Source organism: Muntiacus reevesi, chromosome 3 (assembly GCF_963930625.1).
Source record: "Muntiacus reevesi chromosome 3, mMunRee1.1, whole genome shotgun sequence".
Classification (NCBI taxonomy): Eukaryota; Metazoa; Chordata; class Mammalia; order Artiodactyla; family Cervidae; genus Muntiacus; species Muntiacus reevesi.
In genome coordinates, this window is record NC_089251.1 from 268,774,847 (window position 1) to 268,802,835 (window position 27,989).

General features: G+C 43.6%; 1 pseudogene; it reads right to left on the reverse strand.

The window, feature by feature from the left end:
• Positions 1-9: 9 nt before the first annotated feature.
• On the reverse strand, positions 10-27,986 carry LOC136165517 (amyloid-beta A4 precursor protein-binding family A member 2-like; annotated as a pseudogene).
• Positions 27,987-27,989: the final 3 nt, after the last annotated feature.

The window sequence follows — 27,989 nt, forward strand, 5'->3', positions numbered from 1 at the left end:
AAGGTCTAGAAATGACTTTACAGTAACATAGGAAGAGGGAAATGCAGACACTAATACAACATTGTAAAGCAACTATACTCCAGTTAAAAAAAAAATAAGAAAGCAGTTCATTCTCACTTTCCATAGAATTAGTCAAATAGAAGTTCCTTCACATGCATCGTCTTTCTATATATATGTAAGTTTTTCTTTTTGAAAGGCAACTTTTGAAAAGTGTTTATTAGAATGCACATTACTTTGCTATATGTAAAAGAAAATACAGTTACGCTTAAATCTACTAGCCTCATTAGCATGCATTTCTTCTCCAAGACTGTCAAACTTTCCAATAATTATTTGCAAAATGGTTATTTACAGTGAATTGCCAATCATACCAAGGCCCCAGGTCTTTCAGAGAAGTGTCACCAGATTCAACTGCCCCTGTGAAATGGCCCCTCGCCGCTGGGCTGTCCCAACCACTGGCTGCAGCTCTCTACACTTGCCAGCAGTACCAGATCCCTATGACTGACTGAAACCACCTGGGGAGGGGCGACAGTCTCAGGGACCACTCCCACGTGAGCAGATCCAGAGCAAGCAGGTGAAGGACCCAAGCTCTGCTGGGGGGCTGGGTGTCTACTGGGAGCCCTGGCCACCAATCAGCCTCAACAAGATTTCCTCAGCATTTACTATGGCATCTGATGCGTGAACAGGAGTGGCCAGGACTTCCATGCATAACTGAACACATGGAGAACTGACTCGCATGCTGACTTGGGGGCTGCACAGATGCCTTTGCTCTCGGCCCCTCACTCTGCTTCCCCAGGCCAGCCAGAATCCTACCTCCTCTTGGGGCCACTTGGGTCTCTCCTCCGAGGTCCTGGTCTTGGTCTTGAAGCTCCTCTGGGCGTCGGCAGGGTGCTTGGCCTCAGGAGGGAGGTTCAGAGACTTAGGCCTGCCCTTGTGTTTGGGCCTGCACCTGTGTCTGCTGGGGCCGTGGCTGGCCTTGGTGGGTGGGCAGGCCTTGGGGGAGTCTCGGGCCCTGGCTCCGTCCACTCCTCCACAGCCTCCTGGCACTCGTCCATCTCCAGGTGTGCACGTAATGGGCCACGTAGCCCTGCCCCTTGCAGTTCGTGCCCTGCAGGTAGCTGTTGTCCTCGGGGCAGTAACGGATGTAGCAGGTGCCCTCCTCCTCTTCAGGCAGCCCCAAGTCGTAGTCCTTCTCCTCCGAGGTGTTGTTCATGTAGTCAGAACTGTAGTCCCTGTCGGGGCTCTGGTCAGTCCGTCCACCCTGCTCAGCGGACACATGCTCTCGGGCCTCAGGGCTGCCAGCTCCAGGCCGGTGGGCATGTACTGCTCCAGGGCCAGCTCCGGGTCCTCGCTCTCGGGATCCAGGCCCTTTCACCCTGTGGTCCAGTAGGCTGCTCGCAGCACTCTGATGCTTCAGGTGGGCCATGGCAGGGCTCACACTGCTGTTGTCACCAGGAGGAAGCCACTGCAGACAGGAAGGGGGACAGGAGAATCAGAACCCGGCCCCGAACAGCCAACACAAGGAGCACACCCAGGAGAAGTAACTCGTGTCATTCAAATGACAGGATACCCCTCCTCAGCTGACTCTGGTGTTAGGACGAGCACATGTTCTGCCAAAGAGACAGGACGGCACCAGGGCTCGAGGAGGAAAAGGGGACCCTGGGGACTTCCCAGGACACCTGCTACTTCCCCCCAACTCCCTGATCATTCATGAATTATCTCTTTGACTTGATTAGCATATAGTTAACTTACAGTGCTCTGTTCATTTCCAGTGTACAGCAAAGTGCTTCAGTTATATACATCTATGTGTGTGTATGTGTATACATATATATGTATATATATGTATGTATATATACACATATATACATATTTTTTTCCAGATCCTTTTTTAATATAGTTCCCTGTGCTGTACTGCAGGTCTTTGTTGACTGTCTAATTTATATATAGTAGTGCGTATCTGTTTATACCGAACTCTCTATTCCTCTCCCCAGCCTTTCTCTTTGGTAACCATGGTTTATTTTCTATGTCTGTGAATCTGTTTCTGTTTTGTAAATAAGTTCATTTTTATCTTTTTTAGATATGATGATACTATATGATATTTGTTTGTGATTTATTTACTTCACTTAATATGATCATCTCTAGGTCCATCCATTGCTGCAAATGGCATTCTTTCATTCTTTATGGCAGAGTAATATTCCATAGTATATATGTACCACATCATCTTCATTCATTCATCTGTGGATAGACATTGAGGTTGTTTTTATGTTTTGGCTATTGTAAATAATGCTGCACTGAATATTGGGATGCATGTATCTTTTATTGGATATATGCCCAAGAATGGGGTTGTTGGATCATATAGTAGCTCTATTTGTAATATTTTAAGGAACCTCCATACTGTTCTCCATGGTGGCGGCACCAATTGACATTCCCAGCATCAGTGTAGGAGGGTTCCCTTTTTACCACACCCTCTCCAGCATTTATTATTTGTAGACTGTCTAACAATGGCCTCTTTGGCTAGTGTGAGATGTTACCCCACTGTAGTTCTGATTTGCATATCCCTCATAATAAGTGATGCTGAGCATCTTTTCATTTGCCTGCTGACCATCACACTCATGACTTTGTGAAGATGGTTCCTGGGTTGAGAAGCCCAGGTGACTGAGACAACGGGTCATAAAATCAGGTTATTTGTTCTCAAAAAGAAAAAGAGAAGCTTTCATTCCAAAGATATTATGACACCAAAGAGGAGGTGCCCTACCCCTTCCAAATCTAATCTGCTGCCCCTGAAGCCCATCTCCAATCTTCCCACTGCCTGCCTCCAACTCCCAGCACACACAAGCTTCTGCTTCCTCCTCACTCCAAACAAAACCACTGACTGGATTTGCCAGGAACCGTCCAGGCTGAATGCCACACAGAGACACTGGACAGGAGCCCCAGCCTCGCAGGCATGATGGGGTGGGGCCTCAGGATGGATGAGGGTGGAAAACCAGAGGGAGGACAGCCACCAAGAGAAGGGGGCACCCAGGAGGGTGCAAGGGATGTGGCTGCCATTTCAGAGGTACAGGTCATGATACCGCAGGGCACTGCAAAGATCCCATGGGCCCAAACTGGGGAGGTCCTGAACCCCACCATCCAGAACCCTATGTTTTATCCCACAAAACATACAGTGTCCCTGGGCAACTCTCAACAGGCACGTTGACTCACAGGATTTCCCTTTCAGCCCCTTGGGTAGACAGCGGGGGAAGGGAGGTCAGTGGAAATCTCCTTCCTCTCCTCTAGGGAACCTGAATGGCTCATGTGTGGCTGTGTCTCCGTAATATCACCAGACTCCAGCAGATGCACAGCGCTTCCCCAGAGCAGCCCACACACTAGATACGGTCCCACAACAGAAAAACTCACTGAGATGGACCCTGCAGGGTCTCAGCATCCTTCTGTGTCACCCCATCCCCAAACCTGAAACTGATGGGCCCATTTCAGAGACCTGCTCCCAGGCAGAGGAAAGGTGTCCAGTGTTTCCTAGAACACGGGTGACCACAGAGGATGCACCCAGAGCACCAAGCATCATTTTACAGCAGACTCCCCATGTTCACTTTGCTGTACAGCAGGGACTAACACAAACTCATAATGCAATCATAGTCTGATAAAAAGATGGCAGAGGAGAAAAATAAAAGTGGCAATAATTTCAATTTTTAAAAAGCACAACGTTTCTGGAAACTAACTTGCAACTGGGAATCAAAAACCTTTCAAAAGACTGGCCTGGCAATTCCAAATCTAGGAACGTACACTAGATAAACAATGATGTATATGTACAAAGTGGAAGTGAAAGTCACTCAGTCATGTCCAACTCTTTGCGACCCCATGGACTATACTGTCCATGGAATTCTTCAGGCCAAAATGCTGGAGTGGGTAGCCATTCCCTTCTCCAGGGGATCTTCCCAACCCAGGGATCCAACCCAGGTCTCCCACATTGCAGGTGGATACTTTACCAGCTGAGCCACCAGGGAAGCCCATATGTACAAAGGTATAGCCTAAAAAGGATGTCCATTTCACCATTACATTGTTTGAAATAAAGAAAATTTATTTGTTAATGTACAAATCACATATTACTTAAATGTCCAATAATATGCAATGTGTACATTATGATAAAATAGTTTGATGTGTATTGCAGTCATTAAAAATGATATTATTACAAACATTTCATGGAAGATACAATATGTTAAGTAAAATGCACAGGTTATAAAATATTATACTCATTTATGAAAATATATATTTATATTAAAAAATGCATTTGTGTAAAAAAACAAAACAAATCAAGGTTACAGATGGTGGCTGGATATGCCCGCTTCAAGGGGAGATGTCTAGTCTCTCTCATGGGGAGTTTGCATTCCTGGCAGCTGGGGTGGGGGCCGCAGCTTACAGGCTGGGGAAGTGAACACATTTTCTGCCCCCCAGGTGGCATGCACATTGTCCCCTGAAACAAACAGATGTGGCCAAGGACAGCCCACTTCTATCCACAGTTAAAAAATAGAAGCTTCTTCCTTCTCTTGCCTCAACAAAGAAATCCAGGTGGCCAAGCCACTGCAGCAAGTAGGCTGAAAAATCAGCTTGCACCCTACTTCATACTGCCCAACAGTGATGGAATTTTGTATACATGACATCAGTTTTTTTCACTCAAGATACATCTCCCCGTTTATTCGAGCCTTAAATGTCAACAGCACTGTGGGTTTCTTCATAGCTATAGACACAGGAAGCTCATTCTAAGACGTTTTAGTTTTTGTAGCCATGGGGAATGGATTTTCTCTATCATATACCTGTTGTTGGTACACAAAAAACAATCTCTACTGATCTCATAAAAGCCTTTTTATTTTGTTTGTTTATTTTTGGCTGTGTTGCATCTTACTGCTCGAGCTTTTCTCTAATCAGAACGAGTAGGGGCTGCTCTATCGTTGTGGTGCATGGGCTTCTCATTGCAGTGGCTTCACTTGTAGGGGAGCATGGGCTTTAGTAATGAGGCATGTGGGCTCATTAGTTTTGGCTTCCAGGCTCTAGAGCTCAGGTTCAATAGCTGAAGAACAAAGGCTTAGTTCCCCCGCAGCATGTGGGATCTTCCTGGATCAGGGATTGAACTGCAGTATCAGGCATGATTCTTTACTGCTGGGCCACCAGGGAAGCCTGAAAAGCCCATTTTGACATTTCAATACTTTTAGTTGGTCGTTTGATTCTTTTTTCCAGCATTCTGTCTGCCTGCACTGCCCTTCCATTTACATGACGGAGGTACTGGGGCATCCCTGACTTATTCCCAATTGTAATGAAAATGCCTTTCCTTTTTTAAAATTATTTTTTATTGGAGTCTAGTTGCTTTACAGTGTTGTTAGTATCTGTGGTACAGCAAAGTGAATCAGCTACATGTATACATATATCCCCTCTTTTTTGGATTTCCTTCCCATTTAGGTCACCACAGAGCATGGGACTCCCAGGTGGTGCTAGTGGTAAAGAACCCACCTCTCAATGCAGGAGATATAAAAGATGTGGGTTCGATCCCTGGGTCAGGAAGATCCCTGGAGAAAGGCATAGCAGCCTACTCCAGTATTCTTGCCTGCAAAATCTCATGGACAGAGGAGCCTAGCAAGCTGCAGTCCACACGGTCAGAGAATCGGACACAACTGAAACAACTGAGTACACACACACACAGAGTGCAGTAAATCAGAAAGAAAAAAACAAGTATCATATATTAAGAAAAATGTCTTTACTTTTTAAAGGCAGGGCTGGCCCAGGGTGAGGTAGGCCTGACCCTTGCCTCAGGCGCAAGATTTGACAGGGTGCCAAAAACTCAGGAATCAAAATAGATGTAATTTTAATGCAAGACTTAAAAAATAAAAATTAATGCAAAAAAAAAAAAAAATCCATGATGAACAAGATAGTAAAATGTTAAAGACAAGATTGATTATTACTGATTTGTTTTTTGGGGGCTCAGGCTCCAGTAGGGCTTGGCTGGCCTCTTGCGGGGAGCGGCTTGAAAGAGCTGACTCTGGGAGCTGCCTTGATTATCAAGGGTTCCTTCAAGGACATAGCTCTCTGTCCCGCCACCCCTCTGAATTTACTATCTAAAGATAAACACAACACTAGTAAGCCTTGAATGCACACAAGACGCAGACAGATAGCCTTTTTACGATTACCCCTAATCTAAATCAGGATGCCATTCCTGTGCTCTGGCGCCTAGTGAGAGTTCTAATTATTGTTATCTTAAGATGATGTACATGGGGAAGAATTTTCCTTGGGATGCCTCCTTCTTGGTTTAAGTATAAATGAAGCTTAGAGAAATAAAGGAGCATCGTTGACTGCAGCGATCCTCTCGACCCCATCTGTCCTGTGTCTTTATTTCTTAGCCTAAAGGAACGCGTCGTGTTGCTCGCTGAAATCTCCCGGCTGGTCCGGCAAGTGGCGCCCAACGTGGGGCTCGTCGAAAGTTCCTCTAGGCCCCTACCCGTTGGAAATTTTGCAGTAAGTAAGTAAAAGGATATTTGCTTGAATATTGTGGGGTAGGAAGGTTTATTGTCGAGAGTATAAACTATGGGGCAAGATCATAGTCGTCAGTTGTTTGTGCATATGTTACAGATAATGTTGAAGCATCGGGGAATGCAGGTTACTAAAACAAAATTGCATTCTTTTCTTAGTTTTGTTGAAGAAGTATGTCCCTGGTTTCCACAGGAAGGGACTATGAGTTTAGAGATATGGAAAAAGATAGGGAAACAGATTCAAACATATTATACTCTCCATGAACCTAATAAGGTTCCTGTGGAGACATTTTCATTATGGTCTTTAATAAGAGACTGCCTTGATTTTGAACATGAGGAAGGGAGTAAATTAAAAAACATGCTCTCACCTGAAGATCCAATTTATGCTACTCCTAAAATTTATGCTACTCCTGAAGGGAAAAGACCCACAAACTTTGAATTAGAATCTGCCAAACCTTTGAAGGAAAATGAGGGAACGTTGATTCCAGAGGATGAGGAAAGTTTAGAGGAACAGGCAGCTGCTTACCATAAGGATGATCATTGGGAATTACTTGTAACTGATGATTCAAATGTGCAGGCAGCAGCTGCCCCTCCGACAAAGAGTCTGGAGGCACTCATGCAGCAATTATTAATAACAATAAAGGAAGACACTGGGCAAAAGATTGTAAATCAAAGGTTAATGAAACTATGGAAGTCATGGGAGCATTACAACCTGGCTTACCTTCCCCCATGGCTATTCCAAGAAATGCTCATATAATAATCATAGACCTAAAGGATTGTTTTTATACTATTCCCTTAGCACCTCAAGACTGTCCTCAATTTGCCTTTAGTGTTCCATCTGTTAATTTCTCTCAACCAATGCACCGCTATCAATGGAAAGTTTTGCCTCAAGGTATGGCTAATAGTCCGACTTTATGTCAAAAATTTGTTGCAGCAGCATTAGAAGAGACTCGAGTAAAATACTCTGATGTTTACATTTTGCATTACATGGATGATATACTGCTGGTACATTTTGATGAAAAACATCTGTTAGCAGCTTATGCCTTCATGGAACCAACTTTGAAGGCTGCAGGGCTTATAATAGCCAAAGAAAAGGTGCAAACCTTTCCTCCTTATTCCTATCTTGGCTTTCGTTTAGAAAGGGAGACATTTGGAGTTCAGCCCATTGCTTTGCGAAGAGATAATCTGAAAACACTTAATGATTTTCAAAAGTTGCTCGGGGACATTAATTGGATTAGGCCCTATTTACATCTTGCAACATATGAATTAAAGCCTCTTTTTGATGTCTTAAAGGGACATAATAATCCTACCTCCCCACGCAGCCTTACAGAAGCTGGAGAGCGAGCTCTTCAGAAAGTGGAAACTGCCTTATCACAGCAGCATTCCAGTTACTGTGACTATGAAAGGCCTTGGGGACTTTATATCCTTGCCTCAGAACATTCACCTACAGGTGTCCTGTTTCAAGATAACTCTCTAAGGTGGATTTACTTGCCAGTTTCTCCTTTACGGGTGTTAAGTCCTTATCATGTTCTTGTAGCTAAAGTAATAGCCAAAGGCAGACAGGAATCCGTTAATTATTTAGGAAGGGATCCCCACTTTATTTGTATTCCTTTTTCAACTGAACAACAGTTATGGCTCTCTCAATTTTCTGATGATTGGGCAATTGCGCTTGCACAGTATGCAAAGGAGATTAAACAACATTATCCTGCTAATAAATTGTTACAATTTGCACAGCTGCATCAGTTTATTTTTCCAAAAGTCGTGCAGCAATGCCCTTTGGGAAAGGGGACAACTGTCTTTACTGATGCATCTTCCAATGGCATGGCCAGTTTGGTGATTGAAAATGAATCTTATTATTGTCAAACCTCATATTCATCAGCTCAAGAAGTAGAACTTTTTGCAGTACTCCAAGCTCTGCAACGTGTTCCTCAAAGTTTTAATTTATACTCTGACAGTCATTATGTTGTCAGAGCTCTCTCAGTCATTGAAACAGTACCCCTCATTGGAGCTGCAAAGCCCTCTATTCAAACCTTGTTTTTGAAAATTCAGAATCTCATTCGAGCCCGAACTCATCCTTGCTTTTTTGGGCACATACGCGCTCACACTGCCCTTCCTGGGCCTTTAACGGCTGGGAATGCTCTGGCAGATGAAGCCACCCGTATGGTATGTTATTCTTCCTTAACCCCTATCTCTGCAGCACAGGCCTCTCATGCAATACATCACCAGAATAGCAATTCTTTACTGCTGCAATTTAGAATTTCTCGGGAGGCTGCTCGTCAAATTGTAAAGGTTTGTCCTACCTGCCCGCAGTTTTTGTTCTTCCCACTTATGGAGTCAATCCTCGGGGTTTACTCCCCAATGATTTGTGGCAAATGGATGTTACACATATTTCTGATTTTGGAAAATTGAAATATGTGCATGTTACTGTTGATACCTTTTCTGGTTTCCTCATGGCCACACTTCAACCTGGAGAGGCTAGTAAGCATTGTATTCAGCATTGCTTACGGAGCTTTTCTGCTATGGGCCTGCCTAAATGCATCAAAACAGACAATGGCCCTGGATATACTGGTCACAATTTTCAAGCCTTCTGTGCCCAATTACAAATTGTGCATAAGACTGGTATTCCATATAATTCACAGGGCCAAAGAATTGTTGAGTGGGCACATCAAACCCTTCAGCACCAATTGAAAAAATTAAAAAGGGGGAATTTATATACTATTACTCCTAACAATCTCCTCAGCCATGCCTTATTCATTTTGAATTTTCTAAGTCTTGACCGGGATGGCAAATCAGCAGCTCAACGTTTTTGGCACTATGACAATAAAAAGGCTCGGCCATTAGTCAGGTGGAAAGACCCACTGGAAGGCAGATGGCATGGGCTGGATCCAGTTCTAACATGGGGGAGAGGTCATGTTTGTGTTTTCCCGCAGAATGCCAAAGCGCCGCGCTGGCTCCCGGAAAGGCTGGTACGCACGGCGGAGGAGATCACTGGTGGAGCGAATGAGAGAGCTCACAACCCAGGAGACGGTCCCGCTGCCGACAGCTCAGCAGATACAGGCCCTGTTACAGATGGCATGTGAGAATGCTTCAAACCCTTCCCCCGCCTCTCCTACTAGTATATTAATTTCTTTACTTCTCCTTTGAAACCAGATAAGTTCCATGAATGCTGATGTCTTCTGGGCATATGTTCCTGATCCCCGTCTTTTGCAGCCTGTTGGATGGGAAATGAGTTCCGTTCCTGTGTATGTGAATGACACAATACTTTTGGGGGGGTTTTCTGATAAACATATTTTTCCAGAGAATGCCAACATTTCTTATACTGGATCCTCTTCACAATTACCAATGTGCTTTCTCCGAAATCATAATGTTTCAGGTTGTCTCACTGTTACAGATGTTGGATATTCTTATTACAGCACTGGCTGGAGTGTGGATATTCCTGGTGTGACCAAGCTCACAGGGCATGCACAGCGACGCAACAGAACGGGACCCCAGGATATCCCATTATGTGGCCTGGGGCAAAAAGGGAAACATATAGCGGTGCCATGGAAACTCTGCCGGAATGAGACTGCTACGGTGTATTCTATTCCTAACAGCACGCACTCACTGTGGGACTGGTCGCCAGACTCAGAGAGAAACCCCGGAAAGGAAAGTAACAGACAGTTTGCAGCGAGAATTTGGAATCTTGGCGGCACCCTTGTTTATCAAACTGAGGTCTGGAAGTTGCTGGCGGCTTTTGAAACAAGCAGATCCTCCCTGCAGACTGGAGAAAAGGTTAAAGGTGGACTTTTTTAGAACACAACCTGGAGATATCTTCGGGCTTGTGTACCTTATCCATTTATGATTATTGCTGGTTCTGTAAATCTTACTAAGAAAAATAGTCAATATTATATTCATTGTTTTAATTGTACCCTAACCAATTGCATTCGAGGAATAAGAAATAATTCTGGAGTCTTAATAGTTAAACAACCACCTTTTGTTATGTTGCCTGTAAATCTTACTGAGCCCTGGTATGAAGAGTCTGGGCTTGAACTATGGGAAAAGAGTGCGTACAGCCCTTGCTAGGCCACAAAGGGGGATAGGATTAATAATTCTGGGAGTAGTAACTCTAATAACTTTGATTGCTTCTGCTGTTACTGCTTCTGTATCTTTAGCTCAATCTGTGCATACTGCTAATATTGTAGATGATTTGGCAAAGAACACTTCAAAAGCTTTAGGAGTTCAAGAAGATATAGATAGAAAATTAGAAGATAGACTAAATGCGCTTTATGATGCAGTAAGATTTTTGGGAGAAGAAGTGCAAGGGTTAAAGCTGAGAACAAAAATTAGATGTCATGCTAATTATCGTTGGATTTGTGTAACTCCAAAAATTTATAATGATACTGAAACTCCTTGGGACAGAGTAAAATTACATTTAGATGGTATTTGGTATAATGAAAACATTTCTTTGGATCTATTACAACTTCATCAGGAAATTCTTGATATAGAAAATGCTCCTCGGGCTAGTACAGATTTGGCAAAAAATGCTGAAGAGTTTGTTAACAGTTTATTTTCCAATTTTCCCTCGATTACCTCACTTTGGCATCTTTTTTCAGGGGTCGTGGCTGTGCTCCTAGTGTTTGTGCTTTTTGTGTGCATTGCTCCTTGTATCATAAAGAAATTCATTACAGAGTTATGGGACATCAAGGCTGTCCTACACAGTAATTACTTACGGCAAAAGAATCAGGCGTGCCCTTTTACTAAATAAAAGAGGGGGAGCTGCGGGGAGCGGCTTGAAAGAGCTGACTCTGGGAGCTGCCTTGATTATCAAGGGTTCCTTCAAGGACATAGCTCTCTGTCCCGCCACCCCTCTGAATTTACTATCCAAAGATAAACACAACACTAGTAAGCCTTGAATGCACACAAGACGCAGACAGATAGCCTTTTTACGATTACCCCTAATCTAAATCAGGATGCCATTCCTGTGCTCTGGCGCCTAGTGAGAGTTCTAATTATTGTTATCTTAAGATGATGTACATGGGGAAGAATTTTCCTTGGGATGCCTCCTTCTTGGTTTAAGTATAAATGAAGCTTAGAGAAATAAAGGAGCATCGTTGACTGCAGCGATCCTCTCGACCCCATCTGTCCTGTGTCTTTATTTCTTAGCCTAAAGGAACGCGTCGTGTTGCTCGCTGAAATCTCCCGGCTGGTCCGGCAGCCTCTGGGAATGATCCTATTTTTTTTTTTTTTTCAAGTTTTCCCCATTACGGACTTCCCTGGTGACTCAGTGGTAAAGAATCCATCTGCACAATGCAGGAGACACAGGTTCGATCCCTGATCTGTGAAGATCTCACATGTTGTGGAGCAACTAAGCCCGGGAACTGCAACTACTGAAGCTCGCATGTACTAAAGCCTGTGCTCCAAAACAAGAGAAGCACTTGCAATAAGGAGCCCTCACACTATACTAGAGAGTAGCCCCTGCTCACTACAACGAGAGAAAAATCCAAGCGGCAATGAAGATAGCTGTAAATAACTAACTAAATGAAATTATATATAAAAAAGAACTGACCTTCCAATGCAGGAGACTAGGGTTTGATTCCTGTCCAGGGAGCTATTAATAAGCTCTCACATGCTGAGGGGCAACTAAGCCCATGCCCCACATCTAGAGAAAGCCCACAGGAGGCAACAAAGGGCTAGTGCAGCCAAAATTAGAAAAGTTTTCCCCATTAAATACAGTGCTGTTGTTGGCTTTTCCAGCACTTAATTGTGCAAACCATTCTCTTGTCTGTGGATACAAATGGAAGGACACAGATTGGTCATCCAGGACAGAAGTCACATTGTTGAAGTTCTGCAGAATTAACTTATAGCACACTTGTGGTGTAAGAGATAGAGTCTCCTATTAAAGATGAAGACAGGAGGTCCGTGTTTCAATTCAGTCTTCCATTCACTGTCAGGCCCTGAGCAAGATATTTAATGAATGGATGGCCTTCCCGTCCTGGGAAATTGGAAATGATGGTCTTGACTGCTGGGCTTGAAGTGGGTTGAATAGGAGAGCAACCCACACTGGCCTCACTCCCATGAATGCTTTTTTTCCCTACTATATATAAGGAGTGGAGAAACTTTTAAAAAATCTTTTGGCCACACCATGTGGCATATGGGATCTTATTTCCCTGACCAGGGATTGAACTCATGCCCCCTGCATTGACAGCACAAAGTCTTAACCACTGGGCTGCCAGGGAAGTCCTGGGAAGCATTTTAAGTGAAACATGAAGAAAGAGAATGCAGTAGAAACCCACTATTAAGTATTATTTAATGGCTACATAATGTCTCCTGTCCCAATAAATGTTATCTGACTCTTCCCCTATTAAATACATGAACTGTGTCTTATTTTTGTGTAATAAATAGTGTCTTGGTATTTCCCTAAGGATATGCTCTGAACCTTTCTTCACTCTCTACAGCTTTACCCAGGACCCTTTAAAACTTTTTTTTTTCAATCCAATGTCCAGGTCCTCAGAAAAGGCCTGGAGATGTGGGGCCAGGAGAGTGTTCGCTGCCCCTATGGTGGGGGCTGTAGGCAAACATGTTGAAGGTCTCTGCTTATGCATATAATTGAAATATACTTGATTTACAATATTGTATTGCTTTCTGCTGCACAGTAAAGTGATTTAAGGTCTACATATATTTTTTCATAATCTTTTCCATTACAGTTTATCACAGGATATTGAATATAGTTCCCTGGGCTAATCTGTAGGACCTTGTTGTTTATCCATCCTAGATATCATAGTTTACATCTGCTAACCCCAAACTCACAATCTTCCTCCCCACCCTCCTCGGCAACCACAACTGTGTTCTCTGTGTCTGTTAAGTCCATTTCTGTACTGTACATAGGTTCATTTGTATCACATTAAAGATTTCACATATAAGTGATATCATATGGCATTTGTCAAATTCTGTCTGACTTACTTCACTTAGTATGATAATTTCTAGGTCCATCCATATTGCTTTATGCCCACAGACCCTGCATGGGCACCTCCAGGTACCTCTGCCTTCCTTATTGTCATTGTTCAGTTGCTCTGTCATGTCCAGCTCTTTGCAACCCTATGGACTGCAGCATGCCAGGCTTCCCTATCCTTCTCTAACTCCCAGAGTTTGCTCAGACTCATGTTCACTGAGTTGGTGATGCCATGGAACCATCTCAGCCTCTGCCTTCCTTGGGCTGCAGCTGACGCCTCCTCCCACCCCCTTCCTCCCATCTGACACTCTCCCTCCCGTTTCCTTGCGGGCTGCTCCCTCAACAAGGTCCACGCATATTTAATCCTGCCTTAGGTCTGCTTCTCAGAGGACCTGACCTAACACAGTTCCTTACAGGAAAGAAAACAGAATAAAAATCACACCCCCCCCCAAAAAAAAACCCTCCAATATACCCTTTAGAAAGCACAGAACCAAATATACCACAAGTATATTTATGGGTAAATTTACAATGAAAGTTTTAAGAAAATATGAGAGACAGTGACTACTGTCAAAGGAAGGAGAGAAGTTTACAGCCCTAAGACCAGGCTGGCTGCTCACCCTCAAGACTTCCTGAACTTCTTTTAATTTTTTTTAAATTGTCAAAATAAGCCTCAAGCAAAAAAACAACAGTATAAGGCAAATAATTTAGCCAAATATGCCATGTCACTTCAGTCGTGTCTGACTCTTGTGACCCCATGAGCCATAGACCACCCACGAACAGACTCCTCTGTTCAGTGGGTTGCCATGCCCTTCTCCAGAGGATCTTCTCAACCCAGTGACTGAACTCATGTCTCATGTCTCCTGCACTGGGAGGCAGGTTCTTTACCACTAGCACCACCTGGGAAGCCCTGAGACACGAATATTAAACACGCTGGCAACCCCAGTCAGATAAGAAGATAGACTGAGCCGGCCTCTCCTGAGGCCTCCCCAGTGCTTTTCGGAGACCAAGACTCTGCCATGTGTGCCCTGATCATCTGGATTGTGTGCTCATCACGGCCTCACCCCTCCTTAACCATTTTCCATTGAGCGCCCAGCCTTCAATATTGAGTACATCAAATTCAATTCATCGGCTTCTACTTCTCTATTTACCCTTGCAGTTTACTCACTGAAGACACTGAATCATTTGTTGGAGAGAATTTCCCTTGACTGAGATTTTGAGGACAGTCCCTGCAGCAGAGGAGAACATTGATCGCTGTCCTCCATGCTTCAGCAGACTGATGGTGGGAAATGGAGGCTGAATTGATTCAGTCTTTTCTGTTATTTACCAAAGTTCAAAATAATTATTCTCCAAAGGTGACCAATTAGGCTGTTTTGTTTTCCTTAGTGTCATTCAGAAGTCACAGAAAACTCTAATTCGAAAAGATACATGGACCCCATGTTCAATGCATCACTAGTTACAATTGCCAGAACGTGGATGCAACCTAAATGTCCATGAACAGAGGAATGCGTGAAGAAGTTGTGGTACATACATACAACAGAATATTACTCAGCCATAAAAAATGAACTAATGCCACTTGCTTCTCTTGTGGTTCAGCTGGTAAAGAATCTGCCTGCAATGCGGGAGATTTAGGTTCGATCCTGGATTGGGAAGACCCCCTGGAGAAAGGCAAGGCTACCCACTCCAGTATTCTGGCCTGGAGAATTCCATGGACTGTATCATGGGGTTGCAAAGAGTCAGACATGACTGAGTGACCTTTTTACTTTACTTTAATGTCACTTGGAGCAACATGGATGGACCTAGAGATGATCATACTAAGTGAAGTCAGTGAGACAGGGAAAAACAAATACCATATGATACCACTTATACGGGGCTTCCCAGGTGGCACGAGTGGTAAAGAACACACCTGCCAATGTAGGAAACAGGAGAGATGTGGGTTCAATCCCTGGGTTGGGAAGATTCCCTGGAGGAGATCATGGCAACTCACTCCAGTATTCTTGCCTGGAGAATTCCACGGACAGAGGAGCCTGGTGGGTTATAGCCCATGGGGTTGAAGAGTCCAACAGGACTGAAGCACTTAGCACTCACATATACACTTGCAATAACCAATTGGCTCTGTCAAGGCCATTACCTCAGTGCCCTCAACTTCCGCCCTATGGTCCAGGGTCAGCAGCTGATGTTTGCCATGAGATCTTTCTGGAACATGTATGTTCTGTGTTAGGGTCCACAAGGGGCTTATAGCATATTATTTAAAAATGGCTCATTGTGGTGACCTGACAAACAAGAGATGAAGTCACAGTGGTCACATTGCCCTGGTGGCATCCTGTTTTTCCTTAAGGCAATGTCCCGTTTTTCCCTGCTGGTGCCAGTCTCTCAAGACTATGTGACCACCCAACTGTGAGACTCCCTCCGACTATGTGACACAAGACCCCAGCTTCAGGCTAAAGATAAACTAAGACCCTCTCCCTTCGGGGCACAGGGTGTAAGAAGGGTTGGTTGTAAAGGGAGAGCACTGGGTTCTCTCTAAAACCAGTCACTTTCTTTCTTCCTGTAATAAATCTTTCTCTCTCTGAATGCCCTGCTCTCTCTTTTTCTCTGTGCTCACCATACATTCTGGAAAATTTGTTCTGGATTATGGCTGTCCCCCATTTCATCCACAGTAAAGCTGTCCTCCAAGTTACAAATGGATCAGGGCATTAAGAAGGAAATCGGATTAGTAGAATTGCTTCAGGCCAAGATCTTGCCCTGGGTAAGTTCATCCTCCTGCTGCCTAGGGGTCATCTGTATGAAGGTTGGTGTGTGTGGAAGGCGAGAGGAGGGATCCCAGGCTTCAGAGAGAGAATCCAGCAGTGTTAGCAGTCACTGGAACACATTCACCGGGTATTACTTTGATAGGTCAGTGAAAGACAAAGTCTTTGAAGGATAAAGGATGCTATCAGCAGCCATCCGAAAAGCAACCAAGAGAGTAGTTATGTAGGATTCCTGAAGAGCAGCATCTTTGGTGGCAAAACAACAATTTCTTTTACAGGCTAACTGAAATAATCAGCTTAATTTTAAAGAAAGGACTCCTTCTGCCCCGTAACTCTGGATGTAAAATAAATAGAAGCCGAACTGTCTCATCTAGAGACACCTCCCCCCCCCCACCCCACAATCTTACTTGGATTGATTTGAAACCTGAGATAACAATGGGAAACAGACAGCCGTTTCTATGCGTTTCTATGAACAAGAAATTAGCTAAGCAAATTTACATGGGCAAATATTTCAGGGTATTAGTTATTCTCTAAGGAGAACAACTTTCCAACATGTAGTAACATTTATTCCCAGTGAAAATGAATACACTAATTCTAAAGTAAATTTTTTTCTGTAATGTTACATATTATATATCTATTGGAATATAATTGCTTTACAATGTTGTGTTGGTTTTTTAACCAGCAAGGGTTAATTTTAAATTTATGTTGGATCTGTTTCTGTGACTTTAACCCTTTTTTTGTTATTAAACATACATAATGGCCTGCCTCAGGGAGATAACCTGAGCTGCCCTCCGCCTGTGAAGGACTGCAAGCAAGTGAAACACTTCTCCCTGCCTGAGGCTTCCCATTCCAGGGGACATTTGCAAGGACTGAATAGTCTTTTTACTTGGTTTCCTCACCTCCCCCCACCCCCCATCTCTGATGTATGAAAGGACCTGGCAACCAGGCCCTGACAAGAAAGCTATTTTGAGGTGCTAGCCTGGCATCTTCTCCATCAGCTGGCTCCCCAACTAAAATCTGTTCCTTGCCTCAAGGCTTGCTCTCTCGGATTCATTGGCCTGTCCCGTGGTGAACTGAGTCAGCCTGGACACAGTAACAGTTTCTGCTGTACAATGAAGTGAATTAGTTGTAAGTATACATATATCCCCTTCCCCTTGGACCTTCCTCCTCACCTCCCATCCACCCAATCTAGGTCAACACAGAGCACCTGAGCTGAGCTTTTGGTGCTTAATTCAAAGCTTAATTCAGAAGGACACATGCACTTTAATACAACTTCTCAGGAGCAGATAAAGAGTATTGTGCTATGGCTATTTTGTTCAAGGAAGCACTTAAAGGTAAGGGGAAATAATTTCTTTGTTTTTTTTTTTTCTAATTCAAATTGTTTTACTTACTCCAAGGAGAATTTTCTCCATTTTCTCTAAATTTATGGAGGTTTTAACACACCTTTGTAAATGATTAACAAATTCGAGTAACACTCCCCCACTTCTAACCAGTCTATATTCCAACAGAAACCTCATATTTACGACAGATGCATCGTCTGCTCTCTCTTGATACTGCTGATGGAGTAAAGAGAAGAATAAGCAGATAAAGCACGTCTGTGAGTTTGGCCAGCAATAAAGGCAGGTTGGGGTGTAAGATTTTGGATGCCAGTCAGAAGCAGATAGAGATACCACCCTCTTTGCACATGGCTGAGGTTGCCTCTCTTGATGGATAAGGACCTGGGAAAAGGAGTTTCTGAGCTTATTCTGAAGGAGAACCCAGCAGGATGGGGAGTTGGTCCTCTGGTGAGATGCAGGCAAGGGGGACCCTCCTCACACACCTGCCTTCACTGCCTGGTGGATGCGCAGGATGGCTCACCTAAGCAGCAGGGACTCCTGAAAGAAGTTGTGCTGGTTGGCATTTCTCTGGATGGTTCTAAAATGCTGGGTGGCTGCCAGGGATCAGTAGGGGTACACAGGGCACTGAGAAGCAGGCAGGCAGGAGTCTGCTGTGTGAGTTGCTCTGCCCTCCAGTTCTCAGGAGCAGGTCTGTGTGTCTGCAGTGATGCTCTGAGCAGAGTAGAAGCCAGGAAGCCACTCATGCATATTCATGTTAAGGTGGCTGCGGCAGCAGAGATAGGTTGGAGTTGAGACAGCCGAAGGCAAGAGGCTTGGCCAGGTGATCTAGGACCACTTGCTGATGCCAAAATAATCACAAGGGTGATCCTTTGTGCCCAGGAAGGGCTCTGCTGTTTGCAAAGCACTTTATATCTGTTACCATGACTGTTGTTCACAAAATAATTAGGAAAGGTGTAAGGCATAGCAGCTTCTTCTTTTTCACTTTTAACTCTCAAGAAAGAAACTTAGAGGCAGTAAGAATCTTGTCAGTGTCCATGTAATAAGGACGAATAAATCTCACTCCATATTAGATCTGTTTCTTTTAGTTCAGCCCTTCTGTTCTATTGCATGCATTAAGAATGTTGCCATAGCCTGAAATACACAGGATAGCCCATTCTCAGAGCCCAAAGGCTCTGACCTTTAAGGGTATAACACTCTTCCTTTTGTATAGAGATAAAAAGTTGCAGAGCAGAGAATAACATTTGTCCTGTTGGAGATCTACAGGAATACCATGACCTGATCTGTCAAGCTGCCAACAGGGAGGCCCCTGACCAAGAGCATTCTCTCCTGCTGTCTAAGTCCTAAAAGGGATTTCATTTGTTTTTAACTACACACATTAAATAGGCTCTTCTCAGAACAGAAGTCGTTCTTTTTTCCCTTAAGTTTTAAAAGTAACAAATATTTACTGTGACAATTTCAACCTATAAATAAAGTCATCCCTCAGCATCCATGGGGGCCTGTTTTCAGGACTCCCAAAGACACCAAAATCTAGGTATGTCCTAGTCTCTAAAATAAAATGGCACAGTATTTACATATACTTTAAATCATCTCTAGATTACACAATGCCTAATAAAATGTAAATATTACATAGATCATTGAAAATACTATGTAAATAGTTGCCAAATATTTGTCACAGCAAATTCAAATTTTGTGTTTTGAAACTTTCTGGAATTTTTTTCCCAAATATTTTCACTGTGAGGATGGATGAAATAACATCCATCACACAGTTACAAATTTCCTTTTCTTGCTATGATAAATTTTAAGATTTACTGTCTTAAACTTTCAAATATACAGCACAGTATTATTAACTATAGTCACCATGCTATACATCACCTCCCCATGACTTATTTAACTGATTAACTACAAATCTGTACCATTTGACCCCTTCACCCATTTCGTCCATTCCCCACCCCCTGCTCTGGCAACCACCAATCTGTTCTCAGTACCTTTGAGTTAATTTTTGTTTTGTTTTTTAGATTTCACATAAAAGTGAGATCATGATCATCTTTCTCTAACTGATGACATGTATCATTAATGCATTCAAGGTCCATCCACGTTGTCACAAATGGCAAGATTTTTTTCTTTTTTGAAAATATTTTGATTTATTATTTTTGGTTGTGCTGCATCTTCAGTGCTGCATGCAGGCTTTCTCTAGTTTTGGCGAGCAGGGGCTACTCTGTGTTGCGGCTTGCAGACTTCTCATTGTGCTGGTTTCTCTTGTTGTGGGCAACGGACTCTAGAGCACAGGCACAGTAGCTGTGGCCCAGAGGCTTATCTGCTCTGTGGCATGTTGAATCTGCCAGGACCAGGGATCAAATCTGTGTCCCCTGAATTGGCAAGCAGATTCTTAGTCACTGTACTGTTGTAGAAACCAGTACTCAAGAAACCAAACACCACACTCGGAGAGTTGGAGAACTCACATTTACTACGCCAGCGGGCCCAGAGCAGTTAACATTCTAAGCTCTGAGTGGGTTACAGAGGGGTTACAGAGTTTTCATAGACAAGACTATAGTGGGCAACACTAGCTGCTAATAGGCTGGTTTAAACGAAGCAGTTTCATGTGCACGGGAACAGCAGTCAAGATGGGGAGGGGCATGCCTGACCTTTATATGGAAAGGCATGATTAAGCAGGTTTACAGGGGCTGGGGAATTGCAAAGAGCAGAACAAGGGTGGTGAGATAAGCTCCAGTTCCTCGTACCTTAAATCCCCACTTTCTGAGACTACATGACCTACCCGATCCAAAATTTGCAAGAAGCAAGCTGAGTTACACAGGCAGAACGAGCAGGAGGTTATGTCAAATTTTAACTTTTCCTTTTCAGTACCACCAGGGGAGTCCAGATTTAGTTCCTTTTCATGGCTGAATAATATTCCTCTGTGTGTGTGTGGTGTGTGTATATCATGGTTTCTTTATCTATTCATCTATCGATGGATACTAAGCCTGTTTCCATGTCTTGACTATTGCAAATAATACTGCAGTGAACACTGGGACCTACAGGTGTAAGCCTCACTGGTCACCAAAGCCAGGTGACCTAGAGTTGTCTCTGGGCAGCAACTGCAAACATCGGGGCACCAGACAAGTACCCAAGTTCCTTTCTAGGAGATACTGTCCAGCTGGAATGAGGCAGAGAGGCCAAGACGGCTCCTGCCAGCCTCCAAGCCCCCAGAGAGTGTTAAATGAGAGGCCGGCCCCTCAGGCTGATGTTTTAAGATAAACAATCCTCTTTCACAGAAAGTCTGGGCCCTTTTCAGCCACTGTCCCTGTGCCAGGCCCCAGGAGGGTGACCAAGTTCATGCTGCCCTTCAAAAGCTGTTTCTCACATCATGAGCCTGGTGGGTCTTGCAGATGCCAATTCCACTGACTTTCAAAGGTAGATGTTTGGGGGCTCATCTCCCAGGTGCAAGTCTTTAAAGGAGGGGTGTCAAGTTTAGGGTTCAGACCCTTCACTTCTCAGGGAGCAGCTGGGGATGGTAGCTTCCTTCCAATTGTGGGTCACCATGCTGGGAGTGGGCTGGATGGTGAGACCATGTCTCAGCCTCTCCTATCCACCTTGATGTGGGTTGTTGGCCAGATGTGCAGGAGTTGCTCAGAGGAGGAAACTATTCCATGAGTAGCTACTGATTTCATGTGTCCATGGGAGGAGCTAAGTGTTGTAGGATCCTCCTTGAATGAAACCCTTGACCTTTTTCTATGTTCACACACACATGCACAAACACATACACATACACAAAATCTTAATAAACCTTTTCTAAGCTCTTTTCCTCCTTTCACATATAGCTTCAATGTGTTTTCATAATACATATTAATTGGTATTGACATTTTATATGGATGTTGAGTATTCAACTGAATAGACGTTCAAAATCTTTCAAAACCAACTTCCAAGCATTGTTCACAGAATCATTATGCCCTGTTTCCCTTTATAACATTCTGATGCCCCTGGTAGGCACACAGGCATACAGATAGCAAATTACTGTCTACTTATGACTTCAGCACTAACTGAGCTATTTAGTTATCAAGCATCAGGTACAATGATTCCCAAACTTGTTAAGGCCACTTATACTTGCCACCAAAATTACATAATTTTATTAAACATTGTATAAACCAACAAAATATAAGTACACAGTGATAACTCTTTTCATGAAAACTAAGGCAGATGCTTTGCAAAGACCTGATACTGAGAAACCGATAAGACAGATTTTGCTGAATTATATTAAATGTATGAGATGACCATGAACCAGGTAGTGCTGTGGGAAGGAGGATCATACAAATCTTGAAGGATTCTATACCAGATTCTCTGCAAATGCCTTGGGGTTCTCATTCAACTTAAAGTACAACAACAACAACAAAATCGAATTCACAGACAGATTTTCAGAGAAAAGAGTTTCAAGCCACATCAATGTAGAACAAATGTACACATATGTTAAGGACAACATGCACCATTCCATAAGAGTATTATAAAAACTGACTTTCTTAATTAATCATCCAAACACTTGCTATAATACTGTCAGATAAGAGATTTCTTACCCACCTATAATTTCACAGCCACCTAGTGAAAAACCATGTTTATTTTACTTCTTGAGACTACCTAAGATAACACCTTAGACTCACAGTTACACAACAATCACAGAAAGAATGTGGGGGCAGGACTCAGCCTGACATCTTGGCCTTGGTACTGACCAGCCCTACGACTCTATGCAGAGCACTCGGCTGGTTACTTTGAAAGTATGAACTTCAAGTGGATGAAGTTCAGAGCTGAACTTCATGATGGCATTCTAAATCATACAACTTGAGCTCTAACAAATGCTATTAGGCAATATTAGTGCTCAGTTTGCCATTTATATATTTGCTCTTGGATAAACAAATGTTGCCCCACACAAGAGAAGATGACTGAGAACACCTGTGAATATCAGAGCTTTTGCTCTGACAGCAAACGACTTCAGACTCACAGTGGGATGTAATAACTGCCACATTTCACTTCCCAGAGGGTTTCACTTTACACTGTAGATTTACTAAACATCCAGCAATTGATATTATTATCTAGAAAATATCCACATGGAAAAGAATGAATTTAGATACCAACCTCACACTATACACAGAAATTTAACTCAAGATAGATTAAAAGACAAATAGAAGATCTAAAACAATCAAACTCTAAGAAGAAAACAGGTGAAAATCTGTGTGCCTTTGAATTAGCAGTCATTGACACAAAAAGCATCAAGATAACAGATAGACTGAACTCAATCAAAATTAAAACTTGTGTGTTAAAACACATTATTTACAAAGTGAGAAGACAACCCAGTGAATGGGAGAAAATATTTGCAAATCATGTATCTGACAAGGGTCTAACATCCAGAGTATAAAAACTCTCACAACTCAACAGTTAAAAGACAAATAAACCAAGTAAAAAATTAGCAAAGGATCTGAATAGACATTTCTCCAAAGAAGATATACAAATAGCCAATCAGCATATAAGAAAGTAAAAACAACTCAAGAGCTTGGCTAGAATGTGGAAGAGAATGATATGAAAATGACTAGAGGCAGGAGGGTCAAGAGGAAGAGACCAAAGCAGGAACTTGTTTGAAAGCCACTGGGGATGAGGTCAGAGGAGAGAGGAATCAGAGGGTGGGAAGAGTACCAGGGGGTCTGGGCTCCAAGCACAGGGAGGAGTGGGGTAGGAAGGACCAACCTCAGGAAGGAAAACCCCTTTTCCAAGCAGGCGAGGTGGAGAAAGGGGATGGGTACATATACAAGAATGGAGCTGTCATCAGTCAAGATGAAGAAGTTCCCATCTGATGGCACTATTTTTTCTATAAAATAGAAGTCATATGCTGAGATAGAAGGACAGATTTCAACAGCACACCTAGGTGAATTGGTCTAAGTTATCTTTGTTAGCGGCCTCTTCTCTCCCATACTACTAGTATCTCATGTCCTATTTCATGTATTAGTTGACCATCAACCCTCGCTAAGGACTTTTGTATTTTTTAAGCTGACAAAACTAATGATATGATGTCATCACCACCTCTACTACCAAGTGACAGAGGTCCCCAAGTGATGATACCTCTACTGCCATCTGCCACTCTTGTCTTCTGATCATCTACATCCTTCACAAATCTGTCCTCTGCTCTGTATTTCTCATTAGATTTTACAAGAACCACTGAAGCATTTTTTTCTCTATGTTCAGAAAGGTAGTTGGTTGTTTCTTAAGCATTTATTAAATAACTTCCTAAAAGTATGAAATACCACTACGACATTGAGTTAGGACTGAAATACACGTGCAAGAATGGCCCAAATCAAAATATTAGCTCATCAGTTCAAATGCAACATAATTTCCCCTTGAAACAGAACCCTATATTAACTTGAAGTAACCAGTGGCACAGCATGCTCTAACACCGGTTCAATGCAACAGACATGACTAGGTCATTTCCTGCTTTCCACCTGACTGTAACTCATCAAGCGCAAACCCCTCAGTGCAGTACAGGAGAACAACTTGCAGTCACACCCAGCTGTCTTTCTACTTTTCTAGTTTCCATTCTGGTCATCCTCCCAGCCTCTCTGGACTAAGTCCAGTTTCTCAGCACACACTGTGGTCTTTCTGTAACCATACTCAAAAACCTAAATCTTATCTACCTTGTACTATCCAGTCTAGACGGCTGGTGGACACAAAGCAGGTGATCAGTGAAGTGAAGTGACAGACACTCAAGTCATGTCCAACTCTCTGCAACCCCATGGACTGTAGCCCACCAGGCTTCTCAGTCCATGGGATTCTGCAAGCAAGAATACTGGAGTGGGTTGCCATTTCCTCCTCCAAGGTGATCAATGACTGCCTGTTTATTAAATGAATGATTGCCACCATTGTCCTAATAGGGCCTCATCATGTGTGTGACAGTTTCCTTTGACTGGAAACAAATTCGCTAATGACTGGATTTTTTGAGTAATCACTCTCCTAATGCAAATCGGACATTCTCTAATTACACAAATTACAATATGCATCGAATCAGACAGACTTAAGAAATAGAACCCCAAAGGCAAACTCTTTACCTATCATTTCTGCCATGTGACCAAAACTTTTAAAATATCTCTCTGAAGGAAACATAAATTGCAAGTAACCTTTATCTCCAAGTCTCAGAAAAGCAACATTTAACACAGGGTGGCTGTCCTATGTATTTTGCTTTTACATGTGAAGTCATCACATTTATTAGCACTACAAATTACAGAGCACATTCAGAGGCTTAGGGGGCATGAAAGAATATGAAACTGCTGCCATTTCAGCCACCTCCCCAGTTTGCTCTCCCCTTCATCAAGTTCTACTTCAGAACTTATTTTGAGGTTTCTACTTTCTGAAGCCTCTTTTCCCAAAGGCTTTCTATCAGTTCAGAGCAAGAAATATGGTGGGGCTAGCAAGTCAGAAAGAATGCTGGTGTTGAGCCTGAAGGAAGCCTTGAAGAAGGCAAAGTTGGTCAAGCTAAGCTCTCTGTATTCTGAGATTCTTGAACAGAACAAAGCCTCTCATCTCTGCTTGTGCCTTGGCTTCCTTCAGCACACCTCGCCTCATCACACTCTTTCTTTCTACCCTTGCTCCAGGACAGGTCTCAGCCAGTGGATGGAATAAAGCGTTTCTGGATCGGCAAGCTCACGTGGTACTCCCTTTCAAATGACGCCCTTCATCACAGAGGTTTAGCAGAAACATCACTGTACAAGGACAAGAGTGCATTATTCCTGGGTCTAGATGGCCTGCATAATAAAAATGAATGGCCACACTGGAGAAGATCCAGATGTAACTGCTTCTTTCTGAAACTGCATCACTTAACTTTTTTGCTACAGCTGACATGCACTGCCGTGCCAGTCCCGGGCGTGCTGCAGAGCAGCCTGTCTGTGTGCACGTGGGGACCCACGCTGCCCTGGGCTCCTCTCCCACGTGGGTCACTGAAGTGCTGGGCAGAGCTCCCTGTGCTGCACAGTGAACCTCTGCTGATCTGTTTTACATATGGTAGTGTGTCTATGTTAAGCCCAGTCTCCTAACTTATCACCTCTCCCCATGCCTCCCCTTCGGTAACCATACAGGTCCGGCTAGTCAAGGCTATGGTTTCTCCAGTAGTCATGTACAGATGTGAGAGTTGGACCATAAGTAAAGCTGAGCACCGAAGAATTGATGCCTTTGAACTGTGGTGTTGGAGAAGACTCTAGAGAGTCCCTTGAACTGCAAGGAGATCCAACCAGTCCATCCTAAAGGAGACTGGTCCTGAGTATTCACTGGAAAGACTGATGCTGAAACTGAAACTCCAATACTTTGACCACCTGTAGCAAGGAACTAACTCATTGGAAAACACCCTGATGCTGGGAAGGACTGCAGGTGGGAGGAGAAGGGGACGACAAAGGATGAAATGGTTGGATGGCATCACCAACTCAATGGACATGAGTTTGAGTAAACTCTGGGAGTTGGTGATGGGACAGGGAGGCCTGGCGTGCTGCAGTCTGTGGGGTTGCAAAGAGTCAGACATGGCTAATCAATTGAACCATAAATTTAATTTTGAGATCTGTTTTGTAAACAAGTTCATCTGTTATCACTTTTCAGGCTTCCCAGGTGGCTCTGTGGTAAACAACCTACCCACCAATTTAAAGAAACATGGGTGATGTGAGTTTCTCCCCTGGGTTAAGAATATCCCCTGGATAACGAAATGGCAAACTACTCCAGGATTCTTTCCTGGAGAATCCCATGGACAGAGGAGGCTGGCAGGCTAAGTCCATGAGGTTTCAAAGAGTTGCTTAAGACTGAGCATACATGCATGCATGTATCATTTTTATTAGAGTCCACATGTGAATGATATATTTGTCTTTCTCTGTCTGACTTACTTCACTTAGTATGATAATCTTCAGGTCCATCCATGTAGCTGCAACTGGCATTATTTGGCTCTTTTTGATGAGCAATATGGAAGTTCCTTTAAAAATTAAATATAGAACTACCATATCATTCAGCAGTCCCACTCCTGGGCGTATATCTGAAGAAAATCATCCTGTGAAAAGATGCATGCACCCTAGTATTCACTGCAGCACTATCTGCAATGGCCAAGACATGGAAACAATCTAAAAGTTCACAGGAATGGATAAAGAAGATGTGGTGTTGTTCAGTCCCCAAGTCATGTCTGACTCTTTGCGACCCCGTGGACTGCAGCACACCCAGCTTCCCCGGTCCTCACCACCTCCCCAAGTTTGCCCAAGTTCAAGTCCATGTGGTACATACTACTCAGCTATAAAAAAGAACAGATGTAAATACTGTTTAAAACCAGAGACTGTGAACTGAAACGCAAGCATCAAAAAGATAAACTAATGAAGCTAAAAAGCAAAAGACATACTAAGACTTGAAGTCATCAAAAAAAAAAAAAAAAAAAAGACTTAAATTCAGTTGCTCAAAAGTTTAAGTGTCTACTGAGCCAAAAGATTTAACTTTTTAACACTGAAAGCAGCCACTAAGTGGTATCAAAAACCCCAATCCTTAGAAATAAAGCATCACTGTATTTCTTGATGGTGTATGTACAGTTCCAGAGCATTACCGCCAAAAGAACATGCAAAATTTCTCCCAGCTCCAATTCAAATCTTGGACACTTTCAAGGCTGTGCCGGATAAACCTTTAATATCCATCATATTTCAACTCTCTACCTTCAGACCAACCTCAAGTTCACCTTATAAAAAGTAGAGTAACTTTAGAGAAGCACAATGGTTTGCTTTGTTGTATTGCAACAAAATCAGTAATAAGATTCTGATCTTTTAAACATCCCATTCAGAAACTTTAGGCAAACGTTAAGGAAAAACTTTCGATTGAGTGCCTTTTCCACCCACCTAATCCCTGGGTAGAGACGTGGGTCCAGAGATTTGGTCAATACATTCGTACTGAGCTTCTAGGTGCAAGGCGGCGATTGACAAACTTCTGTGTGCCCAGGATCTGGCAATTCCGACTGCACTGCATGGGAATGGGCTCGGGAGTAACACGAGCTTTTACACCTAGCTCAAAACCACTTGCCCACAACTTCAGGCCTTTTCGTCACTATGCACCATTTCACAGAAGTGCCTTCTCACAGCAGGCTGCCCCGGCCCAACCTGAGGCCAAAAGACTCACTTTGAAGGCAGCGAGGTCCCGCAGGGGGCAGATCCGGGGCATGCGCGGCCCAGCAGCCCGAGGAGGCCCCGGAGGGAAAGGAAGACAGGCCACCCGCCTCGGCTCGGGGAGCACAGCCCCCCGGGCGTACCTGGTCGAAGCACACCGTGTCCGGCCCCTTGGGCAGGTTCATCCTACTTTTCTCCATCCTGCCGGACGCCGCCTCTTAGCGCCAACCACGGGCGAGGGGAATAAGGAAGACCCTGTGCGTACAGACCCGGCAGCCGCAGCCAGAGCCAGTTGCCCCCGCAGGGAGCAGCCACTTCGGCTAACATGGCAG